Genomic DNA, 9,023 nt, shown 5'->3' with positions numbered 1-9,023 from the left:
AAAAAAAAAAAAAAAAAAAAAAAAAAAAGAAGGCAGGGAACAGTCCCCGAAGGGACACAGTGGAACAGAAGACACACCCAAGTGGGTATCTGAAGACCTGAATCTGGGGGTATTGTCATCAATCAGGCACCCCATGCAAGCTCTCATCCTACCAAGCTCAGCCTCCAGTAGCCTCTCATCTAACAAATGGTTCATTCATGGTGGTTGAATGACTCTGGGCTTCAAATCCTTTTGGGAGAGGAAGGGGTTAATACTGAAATTCCCATCCTACACTAAAAGTTCCACTATTGTAAGACTCAAAGAATGTTCATAATAATAATAGCTGGCCAGGAGTGGTGGATCACACCTGTAATCCCAGCACTTTGGGAGGCTGAGGCGGTTGGATCACTTGAGCCCGGGAGTTTGAGACCAGCCTGAGCAACATGGCGAAACCCTGTCTCTACAAAATACAAAAAAAATTAACTGGGCATGGTGCTGTGTGCCTGGAGTCCCAGCTATTTGGGAGGCTGAGATGGTAGGATTGCTTGAGCCTGGGGAGGCTGAGGCTGTACTGAGCTGTGATTGCACCACTGCACTCCAGCCTGCCGACAGAGCAAGAGCCTTAGTTAGTATTTCTTTGCCCATCATTGGCTTTTTTTTTTTGAGATGGGCTTGCTCTATCACCCAGGTTGGAATACAGTGGGATGATCACGTCTCACTGCAGCCTCGACCTCCTGGGCACATGCGAGCCTCCTGAGTAGGTGTGACTACAGGCACACTTCACCATGCCTGGCTCCACTACCATTTTTTTTTTTTTAAGGCTATTAATGCAGGTCTGAACGATGTCAACATCCTATGCCTGTAACCACTGTGCTATCTATTAGGAAAGTCTATGGTCAAAATGAAGGTTCAAACATATAGATTGGAGCTTTGCTTCTTGATTGGAGAAACTTCCCATGGCTCTTGATGGGTGGAGACCACAGTAAGAAAGGGAAACTGTCAGGAAAGCTTGAGGGGCCATGCCACTCCAAGGGCTTAAAAATGTAATGTGGGTGCTAACAGACGCAGTGTGGTGTAGTGGTTAAGGTGCTGGATATTATTGGTGTCTGGCCAAGATCCCATTTTCTTTCTGGTGTACCCGCCCTCCAGCTGCTATGGATGTTGGTTACCAATGCCTCCCAGCTGCCCCTCTTCTTAGTGGAATTGCCCTTGGTGATCAAAAGCTGTCTCACCAGGGAGCTACTGCATCTCTGCTTCCCATCCGCAGTGACTGACCATAGAAGTACAAAAGGCCAGCATCCTTGTCACACACGTTGGAGGACAACTCTGGTGTCACACACATTCCAGCTGAAATTGCATCCCTGCTCTATCCATTCCCCTGCCCCACCCTGCTGACCTCGTGCTGTTTCTCCCGAGAGCCGTGCCCGGATAAAGCGGGTGCGTCTGAACACCCACCTAAGTACCCGCTTCAAGGGAACTTGATATAGTCATCCACTTACTAGTGAATTCCAAACCTCAGCTTCTCCATCTGGAATAGTATCTCCCTCACAGGATTAAATGAGAGAGTTCATACACAGTGAAGTACCTGGTAAGTCATAGGTGGTCACTAAACAGAGACTCTTGTTACTATTGCTACTATAATATATATACATATATATATATATATATATATATATATATATATTTTTTTTTTTTTTTTTTTTTTTTTGAGACAGGATCTCTCACTTTGTTGCCCAGGCTGAGTGCGGTGGCACCGTCACAGCTCACTGCAGCTTCAAACTCCCAGGCTCAAGCGATCCTCCCATCTCAGTCTCCATCCTATAGCTGAGGTTACTGGTACACACCACCATACCTGGCTAGTTTTTGTATTTTTTTTAGAGACAGCGTCTTGCTTTGTTGCCCAGGCTGGTCTTGAACTCCTGGCCTCAGGCAATCGTCCCACCTTGGCCTCCCAAAGTGCTGGGATTACAGGTGTGAGCCACTGCACCTGGCTCTTTGGACTATTAGATTTGGGATGGCCCTTCATTTAATATGATGCAGGCATCTGCCGAGATCTTGCAGAGACCTTGGATAGAAGTGTCTTCTTTCTATGAAAAGACCCTGCTGGGGATCCTCTGGGAAATCTTACGCTTCAAACCTGGGTAGCAATGAGCCTGAAGAACGAAGCCACTAAAATGTAAAATGGTGATAATAAGAGAAACTACCTCACAAGTTTGTTGGGAGGATACATGACTTTAAAAAAATGGAAATACTTAGAATAATGTCTGGCACATAGTAAGTGTGTTTCATTTTTTTTTTTTTTTTTTTTTGAGATGGAGTTTCATTCTTTCATCCAGGCTGGAGCGCAGTGGCATGACCTCAGCTCACTGCAACCTCCACCCTCCGGGTTCAAATGATTCTTCTGCCTCAGCCTCCCAAGTAGCTGGGATTATAGGTGCCCACCACCACACCCGGCTAATTTTTGTATTTTTAGTAAAGATGGGGTTTCGCCATTTTGACCAGGCAGGTCTCGAACTCCTGACTTCAGGTGATCCGCCCACCCGCCTCGGCCTCCCAAAGTGTTAGGATTACAGGCGTGAGCCACTGCACCCAGCCTATACATTGTTTGTTTGTTTTTAAACTTTTTGTTGTATGGTTTTGTGAGACAAGGTCTCACTCTGTTGCCCAGGCTGGAGTGCAGTGGTGCTGTCACAGCTCACTGCAGCCTTGACCTCCTGGGCTCAAGTGATCCTCTTGCCTCAGCCTTTTAAGTAGCTGGGACTATGGGTGTGCACCACCCTGCCTGCTTTTCTTTTTTTTTCCTGTAGAGACGAGGTTTTGCCATGTTGCCCAGGCTGCTCTTAAACTCCTGAGCTCAAGCTATCTGACCACTTCAGTCTCCCAAAGCGCTGGGATTTCAGGTGTGAGCCACTGTGCCCAGCCAACCTGGCTTATTTAAAAAAAAAAAAAAAATGTAGATATGGGGGGGGGGTCTCACAATGTTCCCCAGGCTGGTCTTGAACTTGTGGCCTCAAGTGATCCTCCCAAAGTGCTGGGATTACAGGCGTGAGCCACCATGCCCGGCTAAATTATTATTATTAACCAAGACAAGAAGATAGAAAAAGGACAGCCCTGTTTTATTTTTGCTTTTTACATGTTTTTCGGCTCAACCTATACTTAATCTTGACCCTGCATATGGCAGCCACCCCTAAAGGGGGAGGAGATGCATCTGGGGAGCATGAGAAAGCAGCAAGGAATGGGTATGAATTTTAGGGCTCGTTAGTGTCCACTGTAAGAATTCAGGTGAGTAATTTAACCTCCTTGAGCCTCAACCTTCTCATCTGTAAAATGGGTGTTCACTGGATGACTGTGAGGATGAAATAAGGTAATGCATGTAAAGTCCTCCTGCGGTGCCCTGTATACAGCAGGCACTCAGCAAATGGGAATGGTCATTGCCCAGGCTTGGAGTCACACTTGCTCCTAGTTCTGCCACTTCTGAGCCACAAAACCCTGCTCCAATTTTTCCACCACTCTGAGCCTCAGTTTCCCCCTCCATAAAATAGAGACATCAGTCCTATCGACTTCATAGGGCTGTGAGCATTGAATGAGATCACATGTGGTGCTTAGCATGGCTCTTGATAGACAGCAGGTGCTCAATAAATGGGCGTGGCTCCTAGCTTGCTTTCAGGAGCTCATGGGGAGCTACAGTCACGTTCCTTGGGGTCCCCTACAGGGAGTCCCAAAGAGGAGACTGCCCTCACACAGGCTGGTGGTGGGGTGTGGCCTCCTGAGATGCTCTGCACAGGGGAAACTGAGGGCTCCTGGGGCCCCTGAGCAAACCCCTTGTCAGGGTCGGAAACTCACGCACTTGGGATTCCAGACACCAGCTTGAGCGGCCGCAGCACTCGAACTGCCCTCAGCGTCCGTAGGTCAAACTCCGTCCCAACTGTCGCCAAGATGCTGAAAGAAAGAAGCCAGAATGGAGAATAGAGGGTGGGTTTCGGGGGTCAGACAGCAGGGTGGGGGTGCTTGGAATTCCAAGTTGTCTTACATTGGCTGGGTGACCACAGGCAGGTGACTCGACACCACTGGCCTCAGTTTTGTCACCTGTAAAATGGTCTTAACAGTACCTGCCTCATGGGATAAAAGGTGATTTACGAAGACCCCCAACAGATGGTTCACGTTCCACAAATGTTGTGGTGAGAGAAATGGAAACTTCCCGATGGCTCATGGTTAGGGTGACATTCAGTATATTTCACAACCTACAATGACAATAGGTTGTGGGGCGGCCTGGGGCTCTGGGGGAATGACAGACCTTTCGGGGTTTGTGACTCTTTATTTTATTTTATTTATTTATTTTTTTGAGACAGAGTCTTGCTCTGTTGCCCAGGCTGGAGTGCAATGGCTCGATCTCAGCTCACTGCAACCTCTGCCCCTGGGTTCAAGGGATTCTCCCGCCTCAGCCTCCCGAGTAGCTGGGATTACTAGGCACCTGCCATCATGCCCGGGTACTTTTTTTTTGCATTTTTGTAGAAACGGGGTTTCACCATGTTGGCCAGGCTGGTCGTGAACTCCTGACCTCAGGTGATCCACCCGCCTCAGCCCCCCAAAGTGCTGGGATTACAGGCGTGTGCCTGGCCTGGTTTGTGGCTCTTTAACAAATGGCAGGAAAGCAGTTCAGTGTTAAGAGCCCAGCCTGCATGGGTTCAAATCCCAGCTCTGCCACTTTCCAGTTGGGTTACCTTGGGCAAAGAACGTCCCTGCTCTGTGCCTCAGTTTCCCCCTTTTGTATAACCTAGATAACAATAGTATCAATACCTCTACGGGCTGTGAGGATTCAGTAAGTTGATAAAAAGTCGTCAGCACAATGCCAGGCACACAGGTGTGTGCTACTCAGAAATAAATACGAAAACAAAGAAATGGGTGTGATCTCGCCTGTGTGGACCAGCCGGCATCAGCCGGCTAGAAGGCAGCTACAGACCCCAAGCCTCCAGTCAAAAAGAGTCCCTTTTGTAAATGCAAGTTAGTAAGGATGATAGTGGTAGGTGGGAGGAGGCTTCTGTAGAAACCCTCCGGGCAAGACCCTGTCATGAGACCTCATTTGTAAAAGTATTGCTGTTGAAACGCAGGGTCCCTCCTGGCCCTGTTTCCTGAATATGTCCATTTCAGAGCTAAGTGATGTACAGTGCGTGGTCAAGGCACAATACAATAAAAGAGATTGTCATCAGAACTTCATATAATGGACAAGAAATGCCGAATACCAGAGGGTCTGTGGTTAACGGAAGGTTGGCAAATAACTTGGGGATTTTTCAGTTTATTTTTAATTTAGACATGGGGTCTTGCTCTGATGCCCAGGCTGGAATGCAGTGGTGCAATCATAGCTCGATACAGCCTTGAACTCCTGGGCTCAAGCAATCCTCCTGTCTTAGCCTACTGAGTATCTGGGATTACAGGCGGGAACCACCACACCTGGCTTGATTTTTCAGTTTTATACAGGGGCTTGGGTCTTAACACTTCAGTCTGTGGCCAACTGGTATCTGTACCTCTTGCCTCAGGGCTTCCTCCAAAGCTGAGGCAGGCCCAGGGAATGAACTTTAAGGGAGCAGCCCTCAACTAAAGATTGCTGGGAGTTGGTGGATCAATACCCCAGCTCCCTCCCCCTCATTCTAGATCACTTAAGATGTAAGTTCCACATGGGCTCCCAGTGGGACTGAGCTCAAATGCCCACAGGACAACTCATCCTTCTTTGCCCCACCTCCCCTCTTCCTCTCCAACCCTTTCTGGGGTCACCTCTCAGATGAACTACTTGCACAAGGATTGCCCTAAATTCTTGTTTCAGGGTCTATTCTGGGTCATCCTAAACTAACACGAAGCCTGTGCTCAACTTTTTTTTTCTCAAGATTACTCCTAGAGGAGAGATGGGCATATTAGGTTGGACTGACCTACTTTTCCACCATCCACAAGTGGGCGTCTGAGCACATCCTATATGCTGGGTAGAGTGACACACGAGACTATCCCTGCCCCACAGAGCTGACGCAGAAGAGAAGTGCTTAAGAAAAACATGCACACAATGAATGAATCTGTTGCAGGTGTGATGCCTTCTCAGCTAAGAAGACAATGGTTTTGAGGGGCACACAGCAGGTTGTGTTAACTAGTACAGGGCCTAGGGATACCCCCTACTTCAAGTCAAGTTCCCAGAGATGAGGAGAAATCTGGCCAGTGGGGAAAGAACTTTCCAGGCTGAGACAGCGGCCATGACAGAGAGCTTGGGACTGAAGGAAGCTTGGAAAATTCAAGAAATGACATGGTGTCACCACTGGGATTTGGATGGTGAGGTTCAGCAGCAAGCCATGAAGCCAGAGTAGGCAGGGGCCATGACATACAACTTTACAAAAAATGAATTTATTTATTTTTATTTTTAGAGACAGGGACTTACTGTCACCCAGGCTTGAGTATAGTGGTGCAGTAACAGCTCACTTGCAGCCTCAATCTCCTGGGTTCAAGCGATCCTCCCACCTCTGCCTCCTAAGCAGCTGGGACTACGGGTGTACAACAACACATTCAGAAAATTTAAAAAATTTTTTGTAGAGATGGGGTCTTGCTATATTGCCCAGGCTGGTCTTGAACTCCTGGCCTCAAGTGATCCTCTCACTTCGGCCTACCAAAGTGCTGGGATTATAGGTGTGAGCTACTGCACCTGGCCCATTCAACTTTTAATTTGATTTACTTTATTTTTCTCTTCTCCTACCAGCTTTCTGATACTAACTTGGGTTCCTCAAATTCTGACTTAGAGATCATTATTCTCTTCTTGCACCTTGTTTTCTTCTGTGCTGGCAGATAAAAGCTGTCAGGTGTTCACAGCAAAGAACAGGCAGTGGCTAAGTCCTTACTTTTTCACTTCACAAACATTAACTGAGCACTAATAACAAGCCAGGCCCTGTCTCTCTGTGGGGGGAGACTGAGAGTAAACCCAATAAATACAAGCAGGCTTTGTTTTGTTTTGTTTTGTTTTGTTTTAGAGATGGAGTCTCCCTGTGTTGCCCAGGCTGGCCTCCAACTCCTGGGCTCAAGGGATCCTCTTGCCTTGGCCTCCCAAAGTGCTGGGATTATGGGTGTGAGCCACCACACCGGCCGAGGCAGACTTCATTTCATGGTACTCTGCTTTACTGCAATTTGCAGATATTGTGTTTCTTACAAATTGAAGATTTGTGGCAACCCTGCATCAAGGAAGTCTATCAGGGCATTTTTTTCCCTAACAGTGTGTGCTCACTCGCGTCTCTGCGTCACACTCTGGTAATTCTTATGGTATTTCAAACTTTTACATAATTTTTACATCTGTTATGGTGATCTGTGATCAGTGATCTTTGATGTGACTATTGGAATTGTTTGGGGGTGCCACGAACCACATCTATAGAAGATGGCAAACTTGATCGATAAATGTGGGGTGTGTTCTGACTGTTTTGCCAACTGGTTATTCCCCCATCTCTCCTGCTTTCCTTGGGCCTTCCTATTCCCTGAGACATAACAATATTGAAATTAGGTCAGTGTATAACTAACTGTACAATGGCCTTTAAGTGCTCAAGTGAAAGGAAGAGTCTCATGCCTCTCACTTTAAATTAAAAGCTAGAAATGATTAAACACAGTGAGGAAGGCATGTCAAAAGCTGAGACAGGGCCAGGGATGGTGGCTCATGCCTGTAATCCCAGCACTTTGGGAGGCTGAGGTGAGAGGACGGCTTAAGCCTAGGAGTTTGAGACCAGCCTGGGCAAAATAGGGAGACTTCATCTCTACAGAAAATTAAAAAATTAGCTGGGTGTAGTGGTACACACCTGTGGTCTCAGTTACTTAGGAGGCTAAGGTGGGAGGATCACTTGGTTCTAGGAAGTTGAGGCTGCAGTGAGCGGTGATCGCACCACTGCACTCCAGCCTGGGCAACAGAGTGAGACCCTGTCTCAAAAAAAAAAAAAAAAAAGCCATAAGCTAGAGGTGAGCCAAGTTGTGAATGCAAAGGAAAAGTTACTGAAGGAAATTAAAAGGGCTACTCCAGTAGACACATCAATGATAAGAAAGTGAGACAGGCTTGTTGCTGACATGGAGAAAGTTTTAATGGTCTAGGTAGAAGATCAAACCAGCCGCAACATTCCCTTAAGCCAAAGCCTAATCCACAGCAAGCCCCTAACTCTCTTCAATTCTGTGAAGACTGAGAGAGGTGGGGAAGCTTCAGAAGAAAAATCTGAAGCTAGAAGGTCTTGGTTCATGAGGTTTAAGGAAAGAAGCTGTCCCCATAATCTACAAGTGCAAGGTGAAGTGGCAAGTGCTAATGGAGAAGTAAGTTATTCAGAAGATCTAGCTGAGATTATTAATGAAGCTGGTGACACTAAACAACAGATTTTTAATGTAGACAAAATGCCCTATTGGAAAAAGATGCCACCTAGGACTTTCATAGCTAGAGAGGAGAAGTCAATGCCTGGCTTCAAAGCTTCAAAGGACAGGCTGACTCTCTTGTTAGTGGCTAGTGCTCCTGGTGACTTTAAGTTGAACCCAATGCTCATTTACCATTCCAAAAGTCCTAGGGTCTTAAGAATTATGCTAAATCTACTTTGCCTGTGCTCTATAAATGGAACAATAAGACTGAATGACAGCCCATCTGTTTATAGCGTGGATAACTGATATTTTAAGTCCACCGTTGAGATCTACTCAGAAAAAAAAATATATATAATACAATATATATATTTTGGACGAAGTTGCACTCTTGTTGCCCAGGCTGGAGTGCAATGGCACGACCTTGGCTCACTGCAACCTCCGCCTCCCAGGTTCAAGCGATTCTCCTGCCTCAGCCTCCTGAGTAGCTGGGATTACAGGCACCTGCTACCATGCCTGGATAATTTTTTTTTGTATTTTTAGTAGACTTGGGGATTCACCATGTTGGCCAGGCTGGTCTTGAACTCCTGACCTCAGGTGATCCACCTGCGTCGGCCTCCCAAGGTGGTGGGATTCCAGGTGCGAGCCACTGTACCCAGCCAGAAAAAAGATTTCTTTCAAAAATATTACTGCTGACAATGCAC

At 46.9% G+C, this 9,023-nt stretch overlaps 1 protein-coding gene across 1 annotated transcript in view; it reads right to left on the bottom strand.

Annotated features, from left to right (window-relative positions):
* CACNA1A (calcium channel, voltage-dependent, P/Q type, alpha 1A subunit) overlaps window positions 1–3,852 on the bottom strand; it is a 196,294-nt gene extending 192,442 nt beyond the window's left edge. The window contains 1 exon segment of the mRNA XM_011994944.1: window positions 3,827–3,852. The gene's annotated coding sequence lies outside the window, so the exon portion shown is untranslated.
* Between the last annotated feature and the right edge of the window lie 5,171 nt (window positions 3,853–9,023).

This window comes from Mandrillus leucophaeus, unplaced genomic scaffold, assembly GCF_000951045.1.
Source record: "Mandrillus leucophaeus isolate KB7577 unplaced genomic scaffold, Mleu.le_1.0 Scaffold463, whole genome shotgun sequence".
Lineage (NCBI taxonomy): Eukaryota > Metazoa > Chordata > Mammalia > Primates > Cercopithecidae > Mandrillus > Mandrillus leucophaeus.
Note: the sequence above shows the minus strand (reverse complement) of the source record. Positions and strands in the feature narration are given on the sequence as shown.